The 25,364-nt window shown below is 43.5% G+C and overlaps 1 long non-coding RNA gene across 1 annotated transcript in view; it reads right to left on the reverse strand.

Moving 5' to 3' along the window:
* The window catches only part of LOC132210714 (uncharacterized), a 40,106-nt gene extending 20,891 nt beyond the window's left edge, over positions 1–19,215 (reverse strand). Inside the window, exon 1 of the long non-coding RNA XR_009446896.1 lies at positions 18,535–19,215. This is a non-coding gene — a long non-coding RNA (uncharacterized LOC132210714). The remainder of the gene's footprint in view (positions 1–18,534) is intronic.
* Between the last annotated feature and the right edge of the window lie 6,149 nt (positions 19,216–25,364).

Genomic DNA, 25,364 nt, shown 5'->3' on the forward strand with positions numbered 1-25,364 from the left:
GTTGAGCAGTTTCAAGGCTGAAGAGATTACAAGAGAGTTGCAGTGGGACAGAGATCCCCTGAGGTTTGTCTGGAGTGAGGAGGGTAACTTCTTCAGGTTAGGCATCCTTAGAAGACGCTTCACAGTGGGGTTAACATTGTATCAGAGATAATAGGAACTGCAGATGCTGGAGAATCTGAGATAACAAGGCGTGGAGCTGGATGAACACAGCAGGCCAAGCAACATCTTAGGAGCAGGAAGGCTGATGTTTTGGGCCTAGACTAGGCCCGAAACATCAGACTTCTTGCTCCTAAGATGCCTCTCTATTTGTTATGGGCATTTTTGTTTTCTTTTGTGGGATGCGAGCATCACCAGCAAGGCCACTGTTTCTTGCTCATCCCGAACTGTACTTGAAATCAGTGAATCACTCAGTCACTTCAGATGCATGAATGCTATGCACTACTTTAAATTGTCTGTGCACAGATTTCCAGGGGATATGGTCCAGGGAAGGGAGAGATCGGGATTGGAGGGGGAGGAGAAATAGGGAGGACCGAGGAAGTGGGGCAAGAGATCAGGACAGAGAGAAAACAGGACGGGAGATTGGTGGGGGAGAGCCGGGGGCAGTATGAAGGAAGACAGTAGGGGAAAGAGGGCCTCTTGGCCCTTGGTCTCAGCATAAATCACTGACACCCGGATCCCGTGTTCTCCTTGTTATCCCCCCATCCTCTTCTCTCCTTCCTTTCTGTGTTCTGCATCTCTTTGCCCATCACTGAAGCCCAGTTCAAACTCACATGCATATCCCTGAACACACACAGTAATGCATTTGTGCATGACATCACATGTAAAATTTATGTGATGATACCAGTGCTTGGAATACTGCGTACCCAATGAGTATGGATACGAAATTGGCCATTGTTGCTGGTGTTAGCAAACACTGCCAATCTAATAATGATCAGATCATGACATTGTTTCAGGGGTATGCAATGGCTGTGATATCAGAGAAAACTCCCCTACTTTCTTCAAAATAGTAGCAGAGTATCTTTGAAAGCCATCTGATATTACAGATAAGATCTTGAATAACATCTCATCTGAAAGACAATATTCCTATCAGTGCACTCTCACTAGAGGATCAGCTATGATTTTTGTGCTCACGTCTTGGAGTGGGACTTGAAACTGGAACCTTCTAAATTAGGGCTGAGGTGTTAACCACCAAATGCAAGAGGATCCATTTATTGAGTGCCTTGGCAGGGTACTTCACAGGAGTAATCATGGAAAAATTGACACAGAGCCAAAGAAAGAGACATTAAAACAGAGAAAGCTTGGTCAAAAAGTCACTTCCTGAAGTAGCCATGAGGAGTGTGAGATAGACAGATGTTGAGATTTTGGGAGGAAGTTGCAGAGTCTAGAGCCAAGGCAATGGAAAGGGCCAATAGTGGAGAAAATTGGTGATATGAGGTCAGACTTAGAGGAGCACTGATTTTTCAAAGAGCTGTAGCACTGATTGGGAGGGTTTCTATGTTTCCATGGATGGGCCATGTCCTGTATCCATAGGTCTCAGCTTGTGATACCCAAAAGATGACTTTTCAAGGTGATCTTTTATTGATGACATTGCAGTTTTATAATTCAGCATTCAATCATAAACATTCCCATGGTAACTCGTGACTTAGATCCTTTGGCTTAATCTATTTCTCTTCCTTTCTCCTCATTGTCTTTCTCGCTCTAATCCTTTTCTATTCTTTCATCAATCATTTCCTGTTTCTCTTTCCCACTCTCATTTTGTTTGCCTTTCTTTCTGTCCCCTGTGACCTTCTCATTTTTAACTTTAACCTTTCAACCAGCACATTTTTTACCCAGCACCCTGCCTGGGAAGTGGCTGGGAGCTTTAGCCTTTTGGTGGGATTATGGTGTTCTGAGCAGAGACAAACATACTTTCTTGGGACAACGACATCTGGTGGTTTCTCTCTCAGTCACTGTACTGTAGTTGAGGTGGCAGTAGTGGGTATGGTATTATATGTGATGGGGAAAGGGTTGGTTATAATTGATTTAAATTGATTGGATGAGCTGTCAGCCATGTTCTGCGGTCACTCAATATGTGCTCACTTGAACACACACACTTGAGCCAGTGGCATTGTATCTCCTGACATCGACCTGGGACAGGAAGTTGGCATGCACTGAGTAGTTGTGTAATCTGCAGTTCCTCTCATGGATGGCAATATTATTATGCACCTGTTGAGACTGCATGGTCTGTGAGTGAATTGTCAGAGTAGCAGTAACAAGAAAACATCATCTTGTCCTTTGGTGTTGGAGCTATGCTTGTGTTTGTGTGTATGCATTTGAGTGTGAGTTTCTCTGGGTGTGTGTTCATCTGTGTATGTGTGAAGGAGTACTCTGTGTGTGTATGTGTGTGAATTTGTTTGTGTGAGTATGTTTGTCTAAATGTGAGTAAGACTGAGAGTGTGTGTGTGTATGCATGATGTGTTTGTGAGTAACGTGTGTTTATCAATGTGTAAGTTTGTTCGTATGTGCATGCTCGTGTCCAAAACAAGTACTGTTTATGTCTTCTGTAATTATGTGAATCTGTTTGCTATTGATGGTCAATATGCTTGATTGGTTAAGCCTGAGTGTGGTCTCTGAGAAAAAATAAACAAATTGCAGAAGGAAGTGGAGAGCTTGATATGTACTGATATAGCACCATGAAGGAAAGCTGTTACACACATAGACGCTTGTGTCATCTCTGCTCTACGCTTGAGAAGCAAAATATATAGTTGGGCATGCTTATCATTTTAGGAGGCTTGGAGAAGATTAAAGAAAGAGATAAGGGGCAGGATGAGCAGGTGATATAACAAATCTATTTTCATACATGATAACAAAGTGTGGAGCTGGATGAACACAGGAGGCTGAGCAGCATCTCAGGAGCACAAAAGCTGACGTTTCGGGCCTAGACCCTTCATCAGATGAAGGGTCTAGGCCCGAAACGTCAGCTTTTGTGCTCCTGAGATGCTGCTTGGCCTGCTGCGTTCATCCAGCTCCACACTTTGTTATCTTGGATTCTTCAGCATCTGCAGTTCCCATTATCTCTGATCACTATTTTCATACATGATGTCTCTGTCAGAAAGTAACTCTTGAACCACATGATATAGGCCATATTGGATGGTGACTCTTTAAGGAAGTACTTCATCCTCCTCCTCCAGCAGCCACCTTCAACAAAGAGATCATTACAAAACCAGAAGCCATTGAGCAACCATAATCACTGCACTGTCAAAGCAACTGGTGTTGGAGCATTTCAGACAGCATTGATTCACTGAATGACTTGGTGCCAAAATTCTCAGAGCAACTGACAGCCACACCCGAAATAGAACAGCCTCACAGCGCCAGGAACCCGGGTTTAATTCAACCCTCGGGCAAATGTCTGTGTGGAGTTTGCATATTCTCCACGAATCTACGTGGGTTTCCTCCGGGTGCTCCGGTTTCCATTCACAGTCCAAAAATGTGCAGAAACTGATGAAGGGTCTAGGCCCAAAATGTCATCCAGCTGTACACCTTGTTATCTCACATTTTTCATTCAATGTTATGGAAGTTACACAGGAATGCGGTTGACTGCTCTCTGAAATGATCTCAGCAGGTTACTCAGTTCAAGGGCGATTAAGAATGGGCAACAAATGCAGTGTTTGCTGACAACATCCACATCTTATGGAAGTATAAAGAAAATCAAAGCAACAAACATGATTTAGTTAGTAATTTGTTTGCAGTCATAACTCCAACTGCAAGCAGTCATGTAAAATGTATAGCTGTTCCAATAAACAAATCCTTTGACCTCCTTTGGAAGAAAATAAAGCAGCATTTATTGCATCCTCCTTTCATTAAAGTTCACACTATTGTTTCAACCGGTCATATATTCATTCCAATTTGCATGCACACAATGCAGCATCCACGATGGGATGATCTACAATTCCAAATTTCAACCCACCCCCACAATGTTTTCTCTAACCGAGGCCTGCAAGAAAGATCTTAAAAATATGCAATCATAAAGAAGACATTTAAAAGCCATTCAATTTATTAAATCACCAAGTTGTGTGCAGAGGCATGGGGAGGGGATATGGTGGAGTGGGAAGGTCACAGGGAGTTGGGAGTTAGAAAGAAATTCGGCCATTAAACTGTGTCTCAACTGAGAGTAAAGTATCACAAATTATTGACAAGCACAGAAACAGGCCATTCAGCCCAAAGGTCCATTCTCAATGTGAACCTTTTCCTGCCCCAATGTGATGAACCTCATCAATACAGTCTTCTGTTCCTCTCTCACTCGTGTGATTATTTAGCTTCCTCTTAAACACTTGCCACTATAAGTAATCTGTGGCAATGCATATAACTGTTTTCTGGGTAAATATGTTTCTGTTGAATTCTACTGGATTTAGTAGTGGCTACCTTAGGTTTATGCTTCCCGTTTTAATCTCACAACGACATATTTGGCTGTGTGGGTAATGTCCCTGACCCTAGGTAAAAGACTCTGGGTTCAAGATGCGCTCTACAACTTGATGACCATGGAATGCTTGTTTATAAGATCGTTAATTAGTTTGACTACCCAACTCTAAATGCTTTTGATTTGCCTACACCAGGTGAAGGAGTGAGAGTCTCTCTTGAACAATTGTACAAAGTCCAGCAATAGGCTGGCTAACTGTTCTAGAAGAAATGGGTATATATGCCGTATGTCTCCGTCAAAGGAAAGCCTCTGAGTCAAGTGAAAAAAAAAAGTTGTTCAGAGATTCTACATTGTTTGAATTACACCTGGGCTTGTCTTTTGTTTTAATCAACTCGTCAAAACAACATCACACTGAATCTAATCCAAAATGTTTTCAGTATCATTGCACTGTCAGAGGGACCACTTCAGATGAGATGTCAAACCTGCTGTGAGGTAGGAAATACAGAAGCCAATTTGCACACAGCAAACTCCCACAAAGGATGTTGCTTAAGGGATTGAATTGAATTGAATTGAGTTGGGATTGTTGTCACATGTACTCAAATGAGTATAATGAATAGTTTACAAGTTGCCACTTAGGGTGCATCTTAGATACAAACGGTACCTAGGTAAAGAATCTTGGTACATAGCAGAAAAATTTTAAAAAGTCAACAAATTAAATATTACAGTCCTTCTTACTAAAAAGTAGAAAAACAAAGAAATACAGGTAACAGATGAATACCACAGTCCATGTGCTAACATTCCTCACAAAACCTTGACCTCCCTTAGATATTGATATTGGACAGGCACTGTGAGGACAACTCCCCAACTTTTCTTCAAAATAGTGTCATGGAACCTTTTGCACCCACCCAATAAATAGTCGGGGGGATTCAGTTTAACATCTCATTTGAAAGATGGCACTGGCGACGGTGCAGTGCTCATTCAATACTGGTCTGGAATGTCAGCCTTGATTTTTGTGCTCAAGCCATTGAATCTGGAACCTCAAGGCTCAGAAGAGAGTGCTACCAAGTGAGACATGACTAGTCCTGATAACCTTGTGTGCACTGATAAACTCCTCCATATAATCTCCACCATTACCCCTCTGCTCTGAGGGCAGCTATTCCAGTATCTTCAGCCATTTCTTCTTCATTTGTCTGATAAAATGACAGGTTGTTGCTATAAAGGAAGAATTCAGATTTGTAGCTGTGTGAAGCAGATCACATTTGGTGAGAATAAATGCTGGGAGTAAGGCAACACTGTTGATTCTCAGCAAAAGGTGTTTTGTTTCTCATACTGTGAACCAAACATGTCATGATGCATTGTTCACTCAACCCATTCATTCGCCTTCCTGTTGCTTCCAAATACAAGATTCCAATTATGGAGCTGCTGGGCAACACATGGCTGACTCATTGATGGAGATATGCTAAGCCTCACTTATAGTAACTCTCAGACTCATGTTGCATTCACACTTCACATTTGTTTGCAACTGAATGAAACATCTTTAGTTTGAATTTGCAATATTTAAGTCCCTGCTCTTTAATTACCACCGTCCACCATCCAAAATCTACACTCCCTTTCTTCTCTCTCCTACTCTGACATCCTGCACATGTAGCCGTCAAGACCCAGGTCACTCAGGCTTCTCTATTCTCACAATTTTCTTGTGCAATCTTGCTCTGTTTGAACATTGTAGAACCTTGGAGAGGGTTGTGTTTAATGCTGTAATTCCCAGATAGAATTTTTAAAAAAATCTTTTATGGGATGAGAACGTCATTGGGAGGGCCAGTATTTATTATCATCCCTAACTGCCCTTGATTGGGAGAGCTGGTGGTGAGTTGCCTTCTTGAACCTCTGCAGTCCTGTTCAGCAGTGCTATGAGAGACAGTTGTAGGATTCTGACCCAGTGACACTGAAGGAACAGCCAGGATGGTGTATGACTTGGAGGGGAACTAAAGTGTTACAGTGCAAAAGGAGGCCATTCAGCCCTTCATGCCTGAACCAGCTCTTCAGACTAGCATCATTAACTTGTGTCAATTTCCTGCTTTTGCCCATACCCTTGCACACTATTTTGATTCAAGTAATCATCCTATGAATTCTTGAAAGTCTCAGTTGAACTTGCCTCCACCACAGTTCCAGGCAGAGCATTCCACACCCTAATTATTCACGGTGTAAAAAACATTTTCCTCACATCATGCTTGCTTGCTGTCCTTGGAGGGGGGTTTGGAAGGTAGTGTCAAAGGAAATTTGAGAGTTGCTGCAGAACAACTTGTAATAGAATAAAGAAAGAACCTGTGTTCATACAATGAGTTTTTTTGTCCTGGAGACCAGGATGACTTCCTTCTTCTCTGGAATTGTGGATACCGAGATGACTCAACAGTACAAGAATGGATCAGTAGTCTCTGACATTGGTAGTTGCGAGCGCTTGAAGAGCTGAGTGGGATGTTTGCACATTCCTTCCATTGTTCACACATGGATCTACTTGCAGATGTTTGTGGCAGTCAGTACCTTTATGGATGCTTCTTCTCCAGTTTTGGGGATATTGACCTTTTTTTGGGGAGAGTTTGAAGACATCCTTGAAATGTTTCCTCAGCCCCCCTGGTAATTATTCTGAGCTCTGGCAGAGCAAACAGAGAGCTTTTCTAGAGAATTTTGAGTTGGGCTTGCAGACAACATGGCCAACACAATGCAGCTGATACACAGTAAATTATGCTTCAATGTTAAGAAACGCTTTGAAACCATTAAAATATGTTCAATTAAACTGAAATCAAATGAAGTCAAATTAAACCAAATGAACCAGTTTAAAGGGTGCCACACCCTTACCAGCCAATCCAGGGGATTATTGGGTCTGGGTATAAGGAGAATTGGGGCGTCAGGTCCTCCGGAGAGGTTGTACGTTTCAGGTTGTGGAGTGATTAGATTCCCTACAGTGTGGAAACAGGCCCTTCAGCCCAACAAGTCCACACTGCCCCTTGAAGCACCCCACCCAGACCCATCCCCCTATAACCCACACACACCCCTGAACACTACGGGCAATTTAGCATGGCCAATCCACCTAGCCTGCACATCTTTGGACTGTGGGAGGAAACCGGAGCACCCAGCGGAAACCCACGCAGACACGGGGAGAATGTGCAAACTCCAAACAGACAGTCACCCAAGGTTGGAATTGAACCCAGGTCCCTGGCGCTGTGAGGCTGCAGTGCTAACCACTGAGCCACCATGATGCTAACATGAATGTTTTCACCGATCAGGGAGGCTAAACCTTCTCAGCTCTAACTGAACTCTCTTTGTTTGCAAGTTTCACAATCAAAACCTTTCTACGAAGGTGACTTGTCCTTGAACTTCCTCTAGTTGAGAAACTAAACTCGCTTCTAAGCTCAACACCAGCGTTTTCTGAAATGAATTTAAAACTTGCTTAATCCTTGATTCTCCTGACTTGAAATCCTGATATTGTTTATTTGAAACAAAACTCTTCACAGAAAGAACCGATACTCACCTACCCGGTTTTGAAATTCGAATGCCAAAAGAGCCTTCAATCACGGATAACACAGCAGTGCTTCACCCCAGCTAGTACATGTACTCAGTCTGTGGTAGATTCATTAATGAAGATTACTGCTTGAAGGTTATTCTGCAGGAGACAAGGATGATAACAAATCTCCACAAGCAGCTAAATTTGAAGGTGATATTACATAATCACTCCCAATTGACACATTCAGATGCCTTTGTGAATTTGAAGGCCATGTATAAAGGCTGCTACTTTCTGCTCTTTTCTTGAATATGTCTTGCTGTTGAAGATCATGTCTACTGTGACTCTTGATAGAAAGGATTTCAATTGAAGTCTTCCTGTCTAGATCACAGTCACTGGGAGGAGGAGATTGAGGAGGATTTTTGCAGTGACCTCCTCTGTTGTGGGAAACAGGTAAATATACCCAATAGTCACTGCAATTGGTCTTATTATTTTTCTTGAAGGTGGTCACATTTACAGCATCTCAGAGGTCCCCTGGCATGCTCTCCTGTTCCAAGTGAGAGATATGAGGTCATGTATTTTCACTAAGAGTATTGCATAATTTCTAAAGAGTCAACAGTGAGTTTAACAATGTCATGAAAGTGGAAGTGTTTACAATCAATGAACTAATTTCACCTTGATCTGTCGCTGCTGTTGCAATATAGAAGACTCAGCTCTTAATTTTAACACAAAATACTCCCACAAACAGCAGCAACATGATAATGATCGGTTAATCTGCTTCTTGTGATGTTGGTTAAGTGACGGCACTGACCATAATTCACCTACACTTCTTCAGATTAGGGTTCTTTTACACTGACCTGAAATGGCTGACAAGAATCTGGCTAATATCTCATTCAAGAGTGGCATGGTAGATTCAAGATGCATGAAAAGAAATGGGACTGTTGATTTTGGATTTCTGAAGCTGAGGTTGTGCAGAAGCACCAGTACTTGTTCTATTTTGGTCTTCGGTTACACTGTTACTTTGCATGCTTGCCCCAACCGTTCAAATTTAGCTGGGTGGGGCAGGGTGGCAGGGCCTGGGGAAGATAGGAGGTTGTATGCATATGATAGTCCATGCATGAATTATCTACCAGGTCTTCCCCCTATCAAAAGACAAGAAGATGTTCACCAGATGAGGCCTGACGCTGAATCCCCCTCATCCTCTGAGAACTCTGTGTTATTCTAATTTTGACACTTCAAACATCTCGATTTCCGTTGTTTCACTATTGGTGCTGTGCCTTCAGCTGTTTAAATCCCAAGCTTTGCAAGTGCCTCCCAAAATCTTTCTTCGTCGCTATATTTACTTCCTGCTTAATGCCATTTGTTAAAAACTACCTGCTTGTCTGAGGATATTGTCAGGAAAATTTCAATTTCACACCTTTCATACAAGCTGACTTTCTGCGGTAATATTACCATTACCTCATGCTATAAGTGTCTTCATTTTCTGTCTGTGGCAGCCATTAAACACACACTTGAAACATGGTGTCAGAAGTGGAACAGCTGAAAATAAGTGGATTATCAAAGTTGTAAGGGGGCCAGCTACTGACAGAAACAGCAAGTAAAAGTAGAAAAACTAATAGCTGGCAACTTCAAATGATCAAATTAGTCAAAATGACTTTATTGAAAAAAAACTGAGCTGCAATCCTGTTGAAAGACTGATACAAACTAATGCAATGAAGATGTAACTTAGGAGTACAAAACCCAAACACAAGAGATTCTGCATATTAATGTTAGTTCTGAATGAGGTTTGTTCATCATCAGACCGAGGGGAGAGGGGGTCTTTTAGTTAGTATGTCACTACATATACAGGGTCACTCGCGTAACTAATAACTGCAAATTTTGGTGCATGACATTGGTTTCTTGTGGAATGGAGGATGTTTAAAAATATCCACAATGTATTTTTCCAATCAACTTTCAGATGTGTAATGACACACTGCAGGAGCAGGTTGAACTTAAACTCAGATCTCCTGGCCCAGAGGTAGCAACATTACCATTGTGTCACAACAGATCCCAAGAAATATACTGTACCAAGGCTGGTTTGCTGCAGTCATAACATTTCTGCCTCTGTTGTGAGTGCAGTCTTGGGGAGCCATTAAACACACTTCACTTGAAACACTTGATCTAATGCCTTCTTTTGCATTTGATTGCACTACTGACTTGGGTCATTGTTTTTAATATTAAAGGTTTACACTAGATTAGATTCCCTACAGTGTGGAAACAGGCCCTCTGGCCCAACAAGTCCACACTGCCCCTTGGAGCATCCCATCCAGACCCATCCCCCTATAACCCACACACCACTGAACACTACAGGCAATTTAGCATGGCCAATCCATAGCCTGCACATCTTTGGACTGTGGGAGGAAACTGGAGCATCCGGACGAAACCCATGCAGACACGGGGAGAATGTGCAAACTCTGCACAGACAGTTACCCGAGGCTGGAATCGAACCCGGGTCACTGGCACTGTGAGGCTGCAGTGTTTTTACGAAAATTGCAGTTTTAGCCTCTGTTCTGAATTATACGTTGCCATCTCTGATAACATTCGGTGAATCTGTGCTTTGCCCAATACATTCTTTGGGTTTCAAGTCCTTTCATCATGTGGCCTTCAAGACCTCCCACAGTACCTCAGCTGTGTTCCAAAGGATATTCCAAACAAAATCATCATTATCTCTTTACTGCGTGTGTGTGCAAACTGCAACATGGAATATTGTCTATCATTCGAGAGTAAAGAAAAACATTGCTTCGTGAGTAAAGACATTTAGAGAGAGGGATCAGTAGATGTAAAGTTGACAGGAGGCTACAAATCAAAAAATTGTACTAGTTTTCTAATTCCTACTCATTTGGATACATGTGAGGTTATTCACTTTGGAAGAAAACACAAGAAGGAAGATTACTTACTGACTGACTATAAATTGGGAGCGAAGTGTGCAACGGGATTTGGGTGTCCTCATGCACCAGTCACTGAAGGTAAGCATGCAGGTGCAGCAAGCAGTAAAGAAGGCAAGTAGTAGACTGGCCTTCCTTGTGAGAGGTTTCGAGTACAGGAGCAGGGATGTGTTGTTGCAGTCATCCAGGGCCTTGGTGAGGCCACACCTAGAATATTGTGTGCAGTTTTGATCTCCTTTTCTGAGGAATGATGCTCTTGCTCTCGAGGGAGTGCAGCAAAGGTTTACCAGGCTGATTTCAGGGATAGTGAGACTGACGTATGAGAAGATGTTGATTAGGTTAGGATTGTTTTTGCTGGAGTTCAGATGAATGGGGCAGTGGGGGTGAAAGAGTCTCACAGAGACTTATAAAATTCTAACTGGACTAGATAGGGTAGATGCAGGGAGGATGTTCCTGATGGTGGGTATGACCAGAACTAGCGGCCACAGTCTGAGATTTGGAGTGAACCATTTAGGACGGAGTTGAGGAGACATTTCTTCACCCAAAGACTGGTGAGCCTGTGGAATTCGTTATCACAGGAAGTAGTTGATATCAAAACAGTACATGTATTCAGGAAGCGGCTAAATAAGACACTTGGGGTGAACGGGATCAAAGGTTGTGGGGAGAAAGCAGGATTAGGCTATTGAGTTGGACAATCGGCCATGATCATAATGAATGGTAGAGCGGGTTCGAAGTGCCGCATGGCCTCCTCCTGCTCCTATCTTCTATGTTCTCCATTGCTTGCCATACATGTCATAGCAAGATGCTACGGCAGTGTCCAACTGTTCTGTGTTTGACTGTATGTCTGTTAACTGTTGTCTGTTGTTTCTTATTAATCAGGACTGTTTTGTTAGCAAAACATGAACTAAGCTGAGAGTAAGTAGTAAGCATGAAGGCAGACCATTTAAAAGCAATGTAAATCACTGTCCTGTTTACTCAGAAATCTGGAGTGTCATCTCTGCATTTCTCCAAAGGATAAAACACAACAATTAGTGGCATACAGAGAAAACAGGAGCACAGGAGACTATTCAACCCTTTGAACCTGCTCTGCCATTCAATATGATCATGGCTGATCACCCAAAGCAGCACCCTATTTCAACTTTCTCCTTTACCCTTTGATTCCTTTAGCCTTAAGAATTATATCTAACTGTTGGGGATATCTATCAAAACTGGAGAACAGTTTAAATTTACCAATTGCAGCACCTTACCTTTCTGAGGAGATCCACCCATGCCCTGTTGAACACCTACTTATGCAATATGGGGATGGACAGTCTGGATATAGCAATGACTCACAAGGAGGTGATACCTGTCCACTGTCTTAGAGCAGAAGGCCAGCCAGTGTTCGATCAGCTCACCAAAGATGCCTCTACATCTCTTATAGTGGCACATGCTCTCAAAAAATACTTCAGGCCAAAGAAAATCCTGATGATTGAGTTGTACATATTTCACAAGAGAAATATGCCCAAGTTGTGGAGATAACCTTTGGTTCCCAACAGCATGTTGAAACCTTTTTTTTCATTCATGGGATGAGGGTGTCGCTTTTAGAGAGCATTTATTGCCCATCCCAGTTGAGAGTCAACCACATTACACAGGGTCTGCAGTCATAGCCAGACTAGGTAAGGATGGCAGTTTCCTTTGCTAAAGGACATTAGTGAACCAGATGGGTTTTCCTGACAATTGCCATTGGATTCATTGCCATCATTAGATACTTAATTCCAGATTTTTTTTTATTGGATTCAAATTCCACCATCTGCTGTGGCAGGATTTGAACACAGGATGTTATCTTAGTCTCTGGATTAACAGTCCAGTGATTATACCACTAGGCCATTGCCTCCCCTGGTATTAACTTAAAGGGAGAAAAATATAAATTGCTCTTAAAGTCAAATATTTCGCAAAGGTGTGAGGGGGAAAAATTGCTTAGTTCATCACGTGAAGGAGCCAGTTTCTGAGAGGCATGGAGAATATGACACATGTATACCTCAATGTTGGCAAAGCACCCCAGGCCATTTCAAGGATTGTTCTTTCAAGATTGTAAAGATTTGTGCATCACTTCTCATTGAACATCAGCTTGAAGTGTTTATACTGAGTGTGAAAGTATGCTGTTAATATTTTTCTCAACATTCTCACTCCTATGACAGAAATCATTTCTGAAAAAGGGTCCCGACCCGAAACGTCAACTTCCCTGTTCCTCTCATGCTACCTCGCCTGCTGTCTTCCTCCAGCTCCACCCTGTGTTACCTCTGACTCCAGCATCAACAGTTCTTACTATCTCATGACGACAATGAATTGCTTTGCTAAATGACAGTGTCACAGATATCAAGGCTAGACATTGTACAATGCAAAATGCTTTAAGATGGTCAAAAAAAGTTATTATTCCAGACAAGTATCCACCTCCTGCAATCTCAACGACTCCTGACGTAATATTATGACTCACAACTTCATATAGCTTGACCCATCAGAACTATCTGAATTTACCACTTGTAGAGCAAAGATTACCTCTTACAGCTTTTGCTATTCACGAAGGAGTGTTTCATTCTTCACTCTATGGAATATGTTCAGCATCTAGAATATAGAATACTATTTCTTTTGACTTATCAGACAGTGAAGGGATACTTAACTACTTGATATTGTTGTTGTCTATGGAAGGAGTAAAGCAGAACATAATCAATGAGATAGGTGATGCTCACTTCACTCGCCCAATGGTCTAATGTCCAAGTGCACATTTACAGCATTCAAGACTAATTTTCTCGGTTACAAAGGGGCAGCTACTGGAGTAAAGGGTTAATCACTTAACTAAAGAGGTTAATAATCCTTGCTGCTTTTCTACGCTAATCTTGGTTCAACCAATCAGCACCATATTCTCATGCTGTATAAATGATTTCTTTGTTCCTAAAAGTGTTCTTCTCCTGGGTTTCACTTCCAAATGAAAACACTTCAACTTTAATGTCTCTTTTTAGGAAGATTTATATTCTGAATCACCAAGTAATCTAGAGATGCTGCTGGTGGATACATACCTATCGAGGCATGCTTTCCACAATTTATTTCTCTTGGAAAAAGTCACTAGCCTGAAGATTGAGGCTTTAGCTTGAGTGGCACAATTCAACCATGGCTCTCCTAGGATGACAAACATCCACTGCGTCTGGGGCACCATCACCTTGGTGAAAGATGCTCTATGGTCTCCGCAAAACTTGTTGGTCTTCCACAGCAAGAAGTTGACCTTGATTGGGTGTTGCACACTGGCGCATTCCAAAGTCCAGGACGACGTGCTGAGGGACGCACTAAAGTTTGGGGCAGCTGCCACCAAAGTGCAGTGGGGAAAGACCACCATCTAAAGTCTTTCTGCCAAAGTACAGTGGGGGTGTGTTCAGTTATCTGGCTCTTCCATTGCCTCAAATGTATGTAAATATAGACTTGCACAAGTAAAAAATGCCTTGGGTTTGTCTGTTCTACATATGTAAAGACAGTACAGAATCGAATTGCTATACAGACGATGAATGCATATAGAGATATTTTATGAATGAAGTATATTTTTGAAATAAAAAAAGACAAATTAACCAGGAGACTCTCCCATCTGTCTTTGGCATGTTGGAACAATTTGGGGACATGGTATGAAAGAGTCTTCCACTGTTATCAAACCTTGTGTTAGGATTACAAACCTTCAAATTCTTAAAAAAAATTGTGGTTCTGAGGCAGGGACTCTGGCTTCTGTGCTGCGGAGCTCCTTTCTAGCAAAACAGGAACTAAACTGAAAACAAGTGGTAGGCATGGGTGCCGACATTTTTAAAACACTGTACTGAGATATAAAACAGGTGCATCATTTATACAGAGATATTGGGAACTGCAGATGCTGGACAATCCAAGACAATAGAATGTGAGGCTGGATGAACACAGCAGGCCAAGCAGCATCTCAGGAGCACCTCTGATGAAGGGTCTAGGCCCGAAACGTCAGCTTTTGTGCTCCTGAGATGCTGCTTGGCCTGCTGTGTTCATCCAGCCTCACATTTTATTGTCTTGCATCATTTATACATATTTCCAAGAGCAACAGAAGCTTTATGTTCTTTAACTTAGTTCAGAGAAAAAAGAAACACAGGGAACTGAAAAATTGGCAAGGTTAAATTTCACAATCTGGTCTGAAGTCGTCTAGTTTAAAAGAGGCATTTGCTGTGACTTGTTTTATTTATTGATCAGTAGGAACCTGAGTCTGGCACATTTCAATTGGTAAGAAGTTTGAGTTAGGAACTAAGACGATTTTGTAAGTGCACCAAAACATGTAGCATGAATTTATTACTCCAGACCTTTCAAAAGAAACATGGATAAACTTAAGAAGGCAAATTAAACAATTAAGAGGGTAATAACAGAGCCAAACACAGCCACAATTATCACTTTTGAACTCTGCCAAACATCCTTTATTCTTTTTATTACAATCTGACGGCTGATAAGCTGTGTTGTCGATGAGAAGATGACTGTCAAAGCTCACATTATAATGATGCACATCTCAAATTACCGCAGTGATCTTTGATGTTGTGATCTACTAATATAAATGAGCGAAGGAAGAAATGAGAGAGGGAGGACGGGAGGGCAGCCAAGATATAGGGGCAGGGAGACGGAATGGGGGCATGGGATCTAAGCATGGGCGGGATGAGGAAGGGACAGGGGGTATGAGGAAGGGACGGGGGGGGGGTATGAGGAAGGGACGGGGGGGTAAGAAAGAGGTCGAGAGGATGAAGGGATTGTGGAGGGGGGATGAGAGGCAGGTTGAAGAGAGAGGTGGGGTGAGGAGGGGAGAATGGGGGGTTGGTTGAGGTGGGGTGATAAGGAGGGAGAGGAGTGGAGGGGAGGGGAGGAAGAGGTGAGAGAAGTGGAGGTGGGAGGAGTGGAAGAGGGAGAGATGGGAGGATGAGGAGGGAGAGGGGGTGTGATGAGATGGGAGGAATGACGGGGGGGGGGCGATGACGGGGGGGGCGATGACGGGGGGGGCGATGACGGGGGGGGGCGATGACGGGGGGGGGCGATGACGGGGGGGGCAATGACGGGGGGGGCGATGACGGGAGGGCGGCTGATGGAGGGGATGACGGGGGGGTGACGAGGGGGCACGACGAGGGGGTGACAAGGGGGATTGGGAGGAACGGGGGCATGAGTGGAGGAGATGGGCATGCAGAGGGAAGAAGGTTGGGGAGGGGAGAGTGCGATGTGGAGGAGAGGGTTGGGATGAGGAGAGGGGTTGGGATGAGGAGGAGGGGTTGGGATGGGGATAAGAAGGGGAGGAGGAATGAGGAGGGAGAAGATGGGAGGGATGAGCAGAGGAGAAGAGGGAGTGGAGGGGAGAATGAGGGGAATGAGGAGGGGCGATGAGGTGGGGGGGTGATGAGGAAGGAGGAGGTTGAGGAGGGAGTGGGATGAGGGAAGGTGATGAGGAGGGAGAGGAGAGGAAGGGCGGTGAGGAGGGAGGGCGATGAGAAAGGAGGTTGAGGAGGGAGTGAGAAGAGGGAGGGGGTGAGGTGGGAGAGAAGAGGAGGGGAGGAGGGATGAGGAGTCGATTGAGGGGAGGCCATCAGGATGCTGGGTTTAGTGGAGGATGACGTGGCATGATCGGGGGATGACAGGGTGATGAGGAGGGGGGACGAGGGGGATGAGCAGGTTGGGGGGGGATGAGGAAGGAGCAGAGGGGGGAGGGGGAATGGCAGCAGGTGAGAAGAGGGGTATGCGGGAATATGAGGGGGTGATGAGGATGGATGGATGGGGGAGGGAGAGATGAGGGGTTTGGGGAAGCATGAGAAGGGAGGAGGAAGGAGGGAGAGGGGGCAGGAGGAGGGAGAGGAGGGGTGAAAGGGGCAGGGAAGTGGAAATGGGGTACAAAATGGGAAGGAGCAGGGAGAAGTGAGAGGTGGGAAGAGAGGGAATGGAGGGAGGAAATGTGGGGACAGAGAAAGGGATGATAGGAAAGGGAAAAAAAATGGGCAGTGGGGAACGAAGAAATTTGGAGAAAATAGGAAGCAATGGATAGGGTGGCACAGTGGTTAGCACTGCTGCCTCACTGAGCTAGGGACTTGGGTTTGATTCCAGCCTTGGGTGTCTGTGTGGAGTTTGCACATTCTCCCCATGTTTGCGTGGGTTTTCTCTGGGTGCTCCAGTTTCCCCACACAGTCCAAAGATATGCAGGCTAGGTGGACTGGCCATACTAAATTGCTCATAGTGTCCAAAGATGTTTGGGTTAGGTGGGTGAGCGATGGGAAATTAGGGGAATAGGTCTGGGTGGGATGCTCTTCAGGGGGCAGTGTGGATCTATTGGGCTGAAGGGCCTGTTTCCGCACTGTAGGGATTCTATGATTCTATGAAAAGCAAGGCAAATAAGAAAGGCCAAATTATGCTGGAGTCACATCATATTCTCAGGACATCCCACAATACCTGAGAATTGACCATTTCTCTTTGTCCCCTTTGTGAGATCTTGCTGTACAAAAACCAACTGGTGCATCTGCCAACAGCGATACCAGTAACTGCAGCTCCAAGTTTGCAGGAACAACAACTCATATGCCACTTGGGAACCCTGCAGCCCAATGGTATCAATGTGGATTTCACAAGGTTCAAAATCTCCCCTCCCTCCATCGCATCCCAAAACCAGCCCAGCTCGTCCCTGCCTCCTTAACTTGTCCTTCCTCTCACCTGTCCCCTCCTCCCACCTCAAGCCGCACCTCCATTTCCTACCTACTAACCTCATCCTGCCCCCTCGACCTGTCCGTTTTCCCTGGACTGACCTATCCGCTCCCTACCTCCACACCTACACTCACCTCTACTGGCTCCATCCCTGCCCCTTTAACTTGTCTGTCTCCTCCCCACCTATCTTCTTCTCTATCCATCTTCAGTCCGCCTCCCCCTCTTTCCCTATTTATTTCAGAACCCTCTCCCCATCCCCCTTTTCTGATGAAGGGTCTAGGCCCGAACCGTGGGCTTTTGTGCTCCAAAGATGCTGCTTGGCCTGCTGTGTTCATCCAGCCCCACACTTTGTTATCTCCAAGTAACTGATCTACTTTGTACTCTGGGAATGGCAGGAAGGCACAAAGAACGGTGGATGCGGAAACACTTTCTCCCTCAGGGCCATCTGTGTACATCAGAAACTTGAGTGCTGCTCAAACTAAACATTTGAGGAGGCCACACCTTCCTGGTGACGTTCTACTGCTCCTTTATAACAAAAAAGTAATAGAAAATTGAAAGGGATAAGTTTGAATTCCAGGTAAAAGGGAAAAGTAAAGAGAAAGAAATCTGGACTGGAACAAGGAAAAGTCGCCATAGTTCCAAAGGACCATAATCAAGTTAGTTTCTCATTAGAAAGAGAGTGGTGGTGGAGTGTTAACCTGAAGATCATCAAATTCTTCAGGTGAGGGGAAAACTTTCAAGATAACCTGAGGCTAGGAGGAGACTGAACCCACAATTTTATTGTGAAATTTGTTGTGGATTGTCTGTTCTGGACTAGAGCGGCCTGGGCAAAACATACCCCACAACAAAATAACTGAGAGAAAACTGACAGTTGAGGGAGAGTTTCTCCAGCAACCTGTTTTTCTTCGTATTAAACCTCAGGCATCCGCATTTCTTTGTTTTATCAACCACGTTCATTTATTTTTAAACCACATTCTTGCCATTTCTCTTCGGCTCCAAGAAACAGAAAGATAAATCCGTACCGTTACCTCGAAAATTTTCTCTCCTATTCTCCGCTACGCTTCAAACCATCGAACAGTCATCGGTCCGTACGCCTCATCCCATTGGCCGCGACTGTGGACCTGGCAACCAATCGGAGCCCAGTCGTCAGGCCGCTGCGTCTATTTTAGCTCAACTTCAGCCGAGGATCCGAGCGCCCGCTGAACCGAAGACCCGAACTCCCGCCGACCCGAGCTCCTGATTCCCCGAAGACCCGAACATCCGCCGACCTGTGCTCCCGAAGACCCGAGCTCCTGGTTCCCCGAAGACCCGAACATCCGCCGACCCGAGCTCCCGAAGACCCGAGCTCCTGGTTCCCCGAAGACCCGAACATCCGCCGACCTGTGCTCCCGAAGACTCGAGCTCCTGGTTCCCCGAAGACCCGAACATCTGCCGACCCGAGGACCCGAGCTCCCGGTTCCCTGAAAAACCGAACACCCGCCGACACGAACACCCGAAGCGGGGAGGCCCCGCGAATCTCCATTATAGCGCATCAAAACCAAAAGAACTACAGATGCTGTAAATCAGGAACGGAAACAAAGTTGCTGGAAAAGCTCAGCAGGTCTGGCAGCATCTGTGAAAACAGAGTTAACGTTTTTGATCAGGTGACCCTGCCTGACATAGCTCAGTTGGCTGGATGGCTTGTTTGTGATGCCCAATAATGCTGACTATCTGGGCTCATTCCCCCTGCAGGCTCAGGCTAATGTGAAAGACTCTCCTTAAAAGAATCATAGAATTTTACAGTACACAAGGAGGCCAATTGACCCATTGTTAGTTTACGAGCTCCCAAAAAGGATACTCAGCTAGTCTGGCACTTAATCTGACCCATCAACATCTTTTCTCCACTCATACTTTACAAAAACACCCCCAGAACAAATAAATGCTGTCCCCTCAACACTTCACATAAACTCCAATGAAGAGTCATCTAGACTCGAAATGTTAGCTTGCTGTCTCTCCATGGAAGCTGTGTGACCCGCTGTGATGTCCAATGTTTGTTGTTTGCACCCAGCTAGTCTCATTGTCCTATTCCCCAGTCCCATCTTTGTAGCCACCTAAATTCATCAGTCTCACGTGTATTCAGTTTTGTTTTGAAACCTCTATGGAATCCGACTCTCCCAGGCAACGCAGTCCAAATCATAATAACTCTGAATGAAAATGTTTTTCCTCTTCTCACTCTTCGCTGTCTTGCTTGCGATCTTGAAATCGTGACCCCCCCAAGTTACTGACATTCAAACTAGTGGAAACAGAATATCTTTCCTCACCCTATCAAGATTGTTCATAATTCTGAGCACCTCGATAACGTCGCCTCTTAATCTTCTGTGATTCAAGGAGAATAAGCCCAATTTCTCTAACCTTTCCTTGTCTCTAAAATGCATCACTTCAGGTATCATTCTAGTAAAGTCTCCCTTGAACTCTCTCCATTGCTTCTTTAAATAAGGTGCCCAGAATTGAACACAATACTCCAAATGTACTGTGACAATGATTTGTAGAGGTGTAGCATCACTTCCTTGATTTTATACCCTATGCCTCTACTTATAAACCCATGGATCCTAAAAGACTTATTAACAATGGTTTCAACTTGCCTGACCATCTTCAGAGAATCATGCGCATAAACCCTGAGGTCCCTCTGTTCCTGTATTCCCCTCAAAGTTGTACTGCTGAACCTGTATTGTTGCTGATATTTTTTCTACCAAAATGTATTCCATCATATTTCTCTGGTGTGAAATTCATTTGCCAGGTGTCTGCCCACTTGGCCAAATTGTCAATGCCTCTCTGAAATCGCTCAGCATCATCCTCACAATTCACTGTTCTCCTTAGCTTAGTATCATTTGTAAATTTAGGGATTTTGCCCTCAAAACTCAGCTAGAATTGTTCTATAAATCAGAAGAAGAAGGGTCACAATACCAATCCCTGGTGAACACTACTTTCAACTTGTATCCTGTCTGAGAAATCCCCATTTATACCCAGCATCTGTTTCCTATCTTTTAACCAACTTCTAATCTATGCCACCCAGGACCCATCAATCAAAAGCTTTTCTGATTGGCTAACCAGCCAAACTAACCACACGAACCACTCTCTGTGTAAAAACTTTTCTGATGAAGGGTCTAGGCCTGAAACGTCAGCTTTTGCGCTCCTAAGATGCTGCTTGGCCTCCTGTGTTCATCCGGCCCCACACTTTGTTATCTTGATGTCAAACTGACAGGCCTGTAGTCTCACGGGTTGCCCTTTGCCCTTTTTCACAGAATCCCTATAGTGTGGAAACAGGCTCTTCGGCCCAACAGGACCAAACTGGACCTCAGAACATCCCACCCAGACCAATACCCCTATAACGCACCTAAGCTACACATCTCTGAACACTACGGGCAATTTAGTTTGGCCAGTCCACCTAGCCTGCACATCTTTGGGCTGTGGAAGGAAACCGGAGCATCCAGATGAAACCTACACAGATTCTCCAGTGGAGAGAAAACAGAGTTCACCTTTTGAGTCCAGTAAACCTTCTTAAGGACACCTTTAATCATGTTTAATTTGTGTATGAATCTCTGGAGAGGTCAAGAAAGAGTGGTTGAGAGCAGAAGGAATACATAGAGTTAACCTTAAAATATTGAATAACAACATCACAATAAAGACACAAATAGACAATGGACTCCTTGTGTTTTTGTGTGTGTGGTTTGTACTATCTGAGTGTTGTGTGTGTATCTGTGTGTGTATGTGTGCGCGCAGTGGGGGTGGGACAGGAGCAGGCTAGACTACATTTTACAATGAGCATGTGAACTCAATCTTTCAACAGAAAAGCTCCCTGGCAACAAATCTTGGAGTCACAATATCCTGACCTTGTATGAGGAAACTGAACATTCCCAGCTCCCTACACTGTAAACATACCGCAGACTGTGTGGTTGTATCACTGGTTGGTACAGTCATTGTAAAACTCACCCTTAAACCTCTGTTTTGTTACTGTGCCAATCTAACTCTTACCTGGAATGTGTGTATCAGTATATGATAAACATACATATATCTGTAAAAGTTGAACAATGATTGAAAGCAGGTGATTTATCTAATTGGATTTTCATTTTAATTTAAGCAAATATTTTATTGTAAGGTGTTGAGGAACTTTAAGAATCAACTGTTACATGCAGTGTTCTCTCCTGAAACATGTACAATGACGTAGTCACTTCAGACCTCAGCTGGTCAGACCTCAGCGGGACTTGCGTTTCGAATGACAGATCTGTAATCAGAGAATCTTTCTCAATACCTTGCTTGCTCAGCTGTGAACTGAGGGTTTCCAGAAATCCTTTATTCATTGTATTTTAATAAAATTAGCTCCCTATCACTGGTCTAATAAAGGGAGGTTCTATGATATAACAAGGTGTGGAGCTGGATGAACACAACAGGCCAGGCAGCATCAGAGGAGCAGGAAGGCTGGCATTTCGGGTTGGGACCCTTCAGAAAAGGTCATTCCTCACATGAACCACTCTCTGTGTAAAAAATGCCCTCAAGTCTTTTTTAAATCTTTCTCCTCTTACCTTAAAAGTACGCCCCCTCATCTTGAAATCCCTCACCTGAGGAAATCAACACCCGTCATTCACTTTATCCATACCCCTTTCGATTTTTTAAACCTCTGCAAGGTCACCCCTCAACATCCCACACTCTGGTGAAAAAGTCCCAGTCTATCTAGCCTCTTCTTATAACTCAAACCCTCCATTCTCAGTAACATCATGGTAAATATATTCTGGACCCTCTCCAGTATAATAATATCCTTCCTATAATAGGGCAGCCCGAACAGGACACAGTGCTCCAAAAGAAGACTCACCAACATCCTGTACAACCTCAACATGATGTCCCAACTCCTATTCTCAAAGGTCAGAGCAATGAAAGCAAGTGTGCCAAACACCTTCTTAACTGCCCTGTCTACCTGTGATGCAAACTTCAAAGAATTAAGTACCTGGTCTCTCTGTTCTACAACACTTTGCAAGATTTTCTACAGTGTTTTCTACAATTGTTTTGTTAGATAACACAATAATTATTCCTTTGAAAAATAGAGGCAAATAAGAAACTATATGATGTTTTATTACCTGTAAGAGAATTAGAAGTAAATCCAATAGCAATTTCAAGAGAGAATTGGATATATCCTTGACAATGAAAAATTTGCAGACAGAATAGAGGAAATTGGGACTGTTGTCTTGCGGAAGGGAAGGTGAGGTGGGTATTTAATAGAGGCATTCAAAATCAGTAGGGGATTTTGTAGAATAAGTAAAAGCGAACTGTTTCCATGAGTAGGAGGGTTGATTTAATACAATTTACACTTTTAATAGAATTGGTCAAAGATATGAGGAATGAGAAATTTTTTTAATGCAGAAATATGCTACCTCAAAGTGTGGCAGCAGCAGATTAATTACAACCTCTAAAAGGAAACTGGATATGTACTCGAACAGGAGACTGGGTTATGGGCAGAGGCCATGGGACTAACTGGGTAGCTCTTTCAGCACAGGCACAGTAAGCTGAATGGCCTCTTCCTGTGCTGTGTGACCCAAGGATTATCGTGTATAAGCACAGTTGCTTTTCCTTTGTTTGTTTTCCAAAGCAACCAAAATGAAGAGTGGGCTGTGTTGATCCGCCTTCAGAAAAAAAAACATTTTTAAAAGAATGCACATCAAAACTGCAAATATTTAAATGCAAGGATTCATCAGTGTCTCTATAGTGAAGATAGGATGTAGGCGAGAGATTGGCAGAGTCAAACTTTAGATTTACTTCAAAAGACAGGACATCAAAGTTCCTAATAATAAAAATCTGATAGAGTGAGTTTTGATCTACAAAGCAATGGTAAGGATTACCCCACCTTACGATTTTCAGTCTTGTTGGGAAAATACTAATTAAACTCTCTTGATCTTTCATGGCAAAGAGGAAATCTCTCACAATTATTTAGACAAATGTTAACCTGCATTATTTTCAAGTATTAAGCATCCTCCCCAACCCCTTCCTGCTCCCCTTCACCTGTTTGCCCTGAGCATTGTTTGTTGGCATTTTATGACTATCAGTGTGATTCTGGGTTTTTACTGAGATTGAGGCATGCTGCCCTCTAGTGCTTAATGAGCTCAATTCCACCCCATCCCAGCGAGTCTAATTCCAACACTGCAGTTTGATTGCTGCCCAGCCTGAGGTAGATATACCTGAGAAAAAGCTCAGGATGAAGCATCATCTTAGACAATGAGGGAATGACTTGCCTTAATTAGGGCAGAGCATGAATGGAAAGGCTGAAAAAAACACACATGTTTTTATTACACTGAAAATAAGCATCTAATGTCCCAAAGAACTTTACAGGTTTTTGTTAAAATATTGCCATGGTATCACCTGATGAGGCTTTGATTTGACGTCTGATCTGGTTAAGCAAGTGGGCAAAAACTTGGCAAATATCAGACACACCTGAAATCCACTGGTCAGTTTTTGGCTCCTTATCTAAGGAAAGATATACCACCATTGGAGACAGTCAGAAAAGATTCAATAGTGTGATGAAATGTGCCTTTATGAGGTGTTTGCTCTGTCCTGTTTCTCTTGAAAAGAGGTGTTGTAAACTTGGTGTAGAGGCATCTACTCCCTGGAAAGCAGAGTAAATAGCTTTGGTTTATTAGACAAAAGAAGCATGAATGGACAGAGTCAGGCTCAACAGACCCAGGGATTTAGCTTTAGCTTTGTTGTTAAAATTGCAGATTTTGGGGTTGAAGCTGATAGATACGGCTCTGTCTTTGCTGCTGAAAATGCCTTGAGGTCTCTCTCTGCTGCTAGATCCATTCTGTCTGTGTTCCTTCTCCTGGACTGGAGGAGTTAGCAAGTGAGGTAAATTTGTTTTGCTGAATTTGCCTTTGCAAAGGCTCTGTTTATGGGATGCTGCTATATTGGAACAATTGATGAGTAGTAGTTAAATAGTACATTATTATGTCAAGTATTTCAATAAAGCCATAGAGTAGTACTGCATGGAAACAGGCCCTTTGGTCCAAATTAGCCCATGCTGACCATGGTACCCACTCAGTTCGTTCCACTTGCCTACATTTGGTCTGTATCCATCTAAATCTCCTTTGCACACTTTCCAGTTTAACTGTCTTTTCTATAACAGGGTGACCAAAGCTGTACACAATACTCTAATTGCGGCCTCACCAATGACTTATACAATTGTAATACAACCTCCCAACTCCTATGTCTTGACTGATGAAGGCCAGTATGCTAAATTCCTTCTTCACCACCCTGCTGACCTGCTTTCAACAAGTTTTGTTCTTGTACTCCGAGGTCCCTCTGTCCCACAACACTCCTCTGGACTTTACCATTTACTGTATAAGTCCTCCCTTAGGTTGACTTTCCAAAGTGCAACACCTCACACTTATCTGTATTGAATTACATTTGCCAATCCTCAGCGCATTTCCATCTGATCAATATCCCTCTGTAATTTTTGATAAACTTCCTCACTATCAATGATACCTCATAATTTTGTATCATCCATAAACTTACTAATCATGCCTTGTACAGTCACATCCAGATCATTCATGTAAATAACAAATAGCAAATGTCCTAGCACTGACCTCTGTAGTACACCACTAATCACAGGCCTCCAGTCCAAGAAACAAAATTCAACCATCAACCTCTGCTTCCCACCATTGAGCAAATTTTGAATCCAATTAGCTAGCTGTCCCTGGATCCCCTGCTACCTAACCTTCAAGACTAGCCTGCTGTGTGGGACCTTGTCAAAGCCTTACTAAAGTCCATGTAGACAACATCCACTGCTGTACCCTCATCTATCCTATTGGTTACCTTTTCAAAAAACTCCAAATGATTT

Source organism: Stegostoma tigrinum, chromosome 18 (assembly GCF_030684315.1).
Source record: "Stegostoma tigrinum isolate sSteTig4 chromosome 18, sSteTig4.hap1, whole genome shotgun sequence".
Classification (NCBI taxonomy): domain Eukaryota; kingdom Metazoa; phylum Chordata; class Chondrichthyes; order Orectolobiformes; family Stegostomatidae; genus Stegostoma; species Stegostoma tigrinum.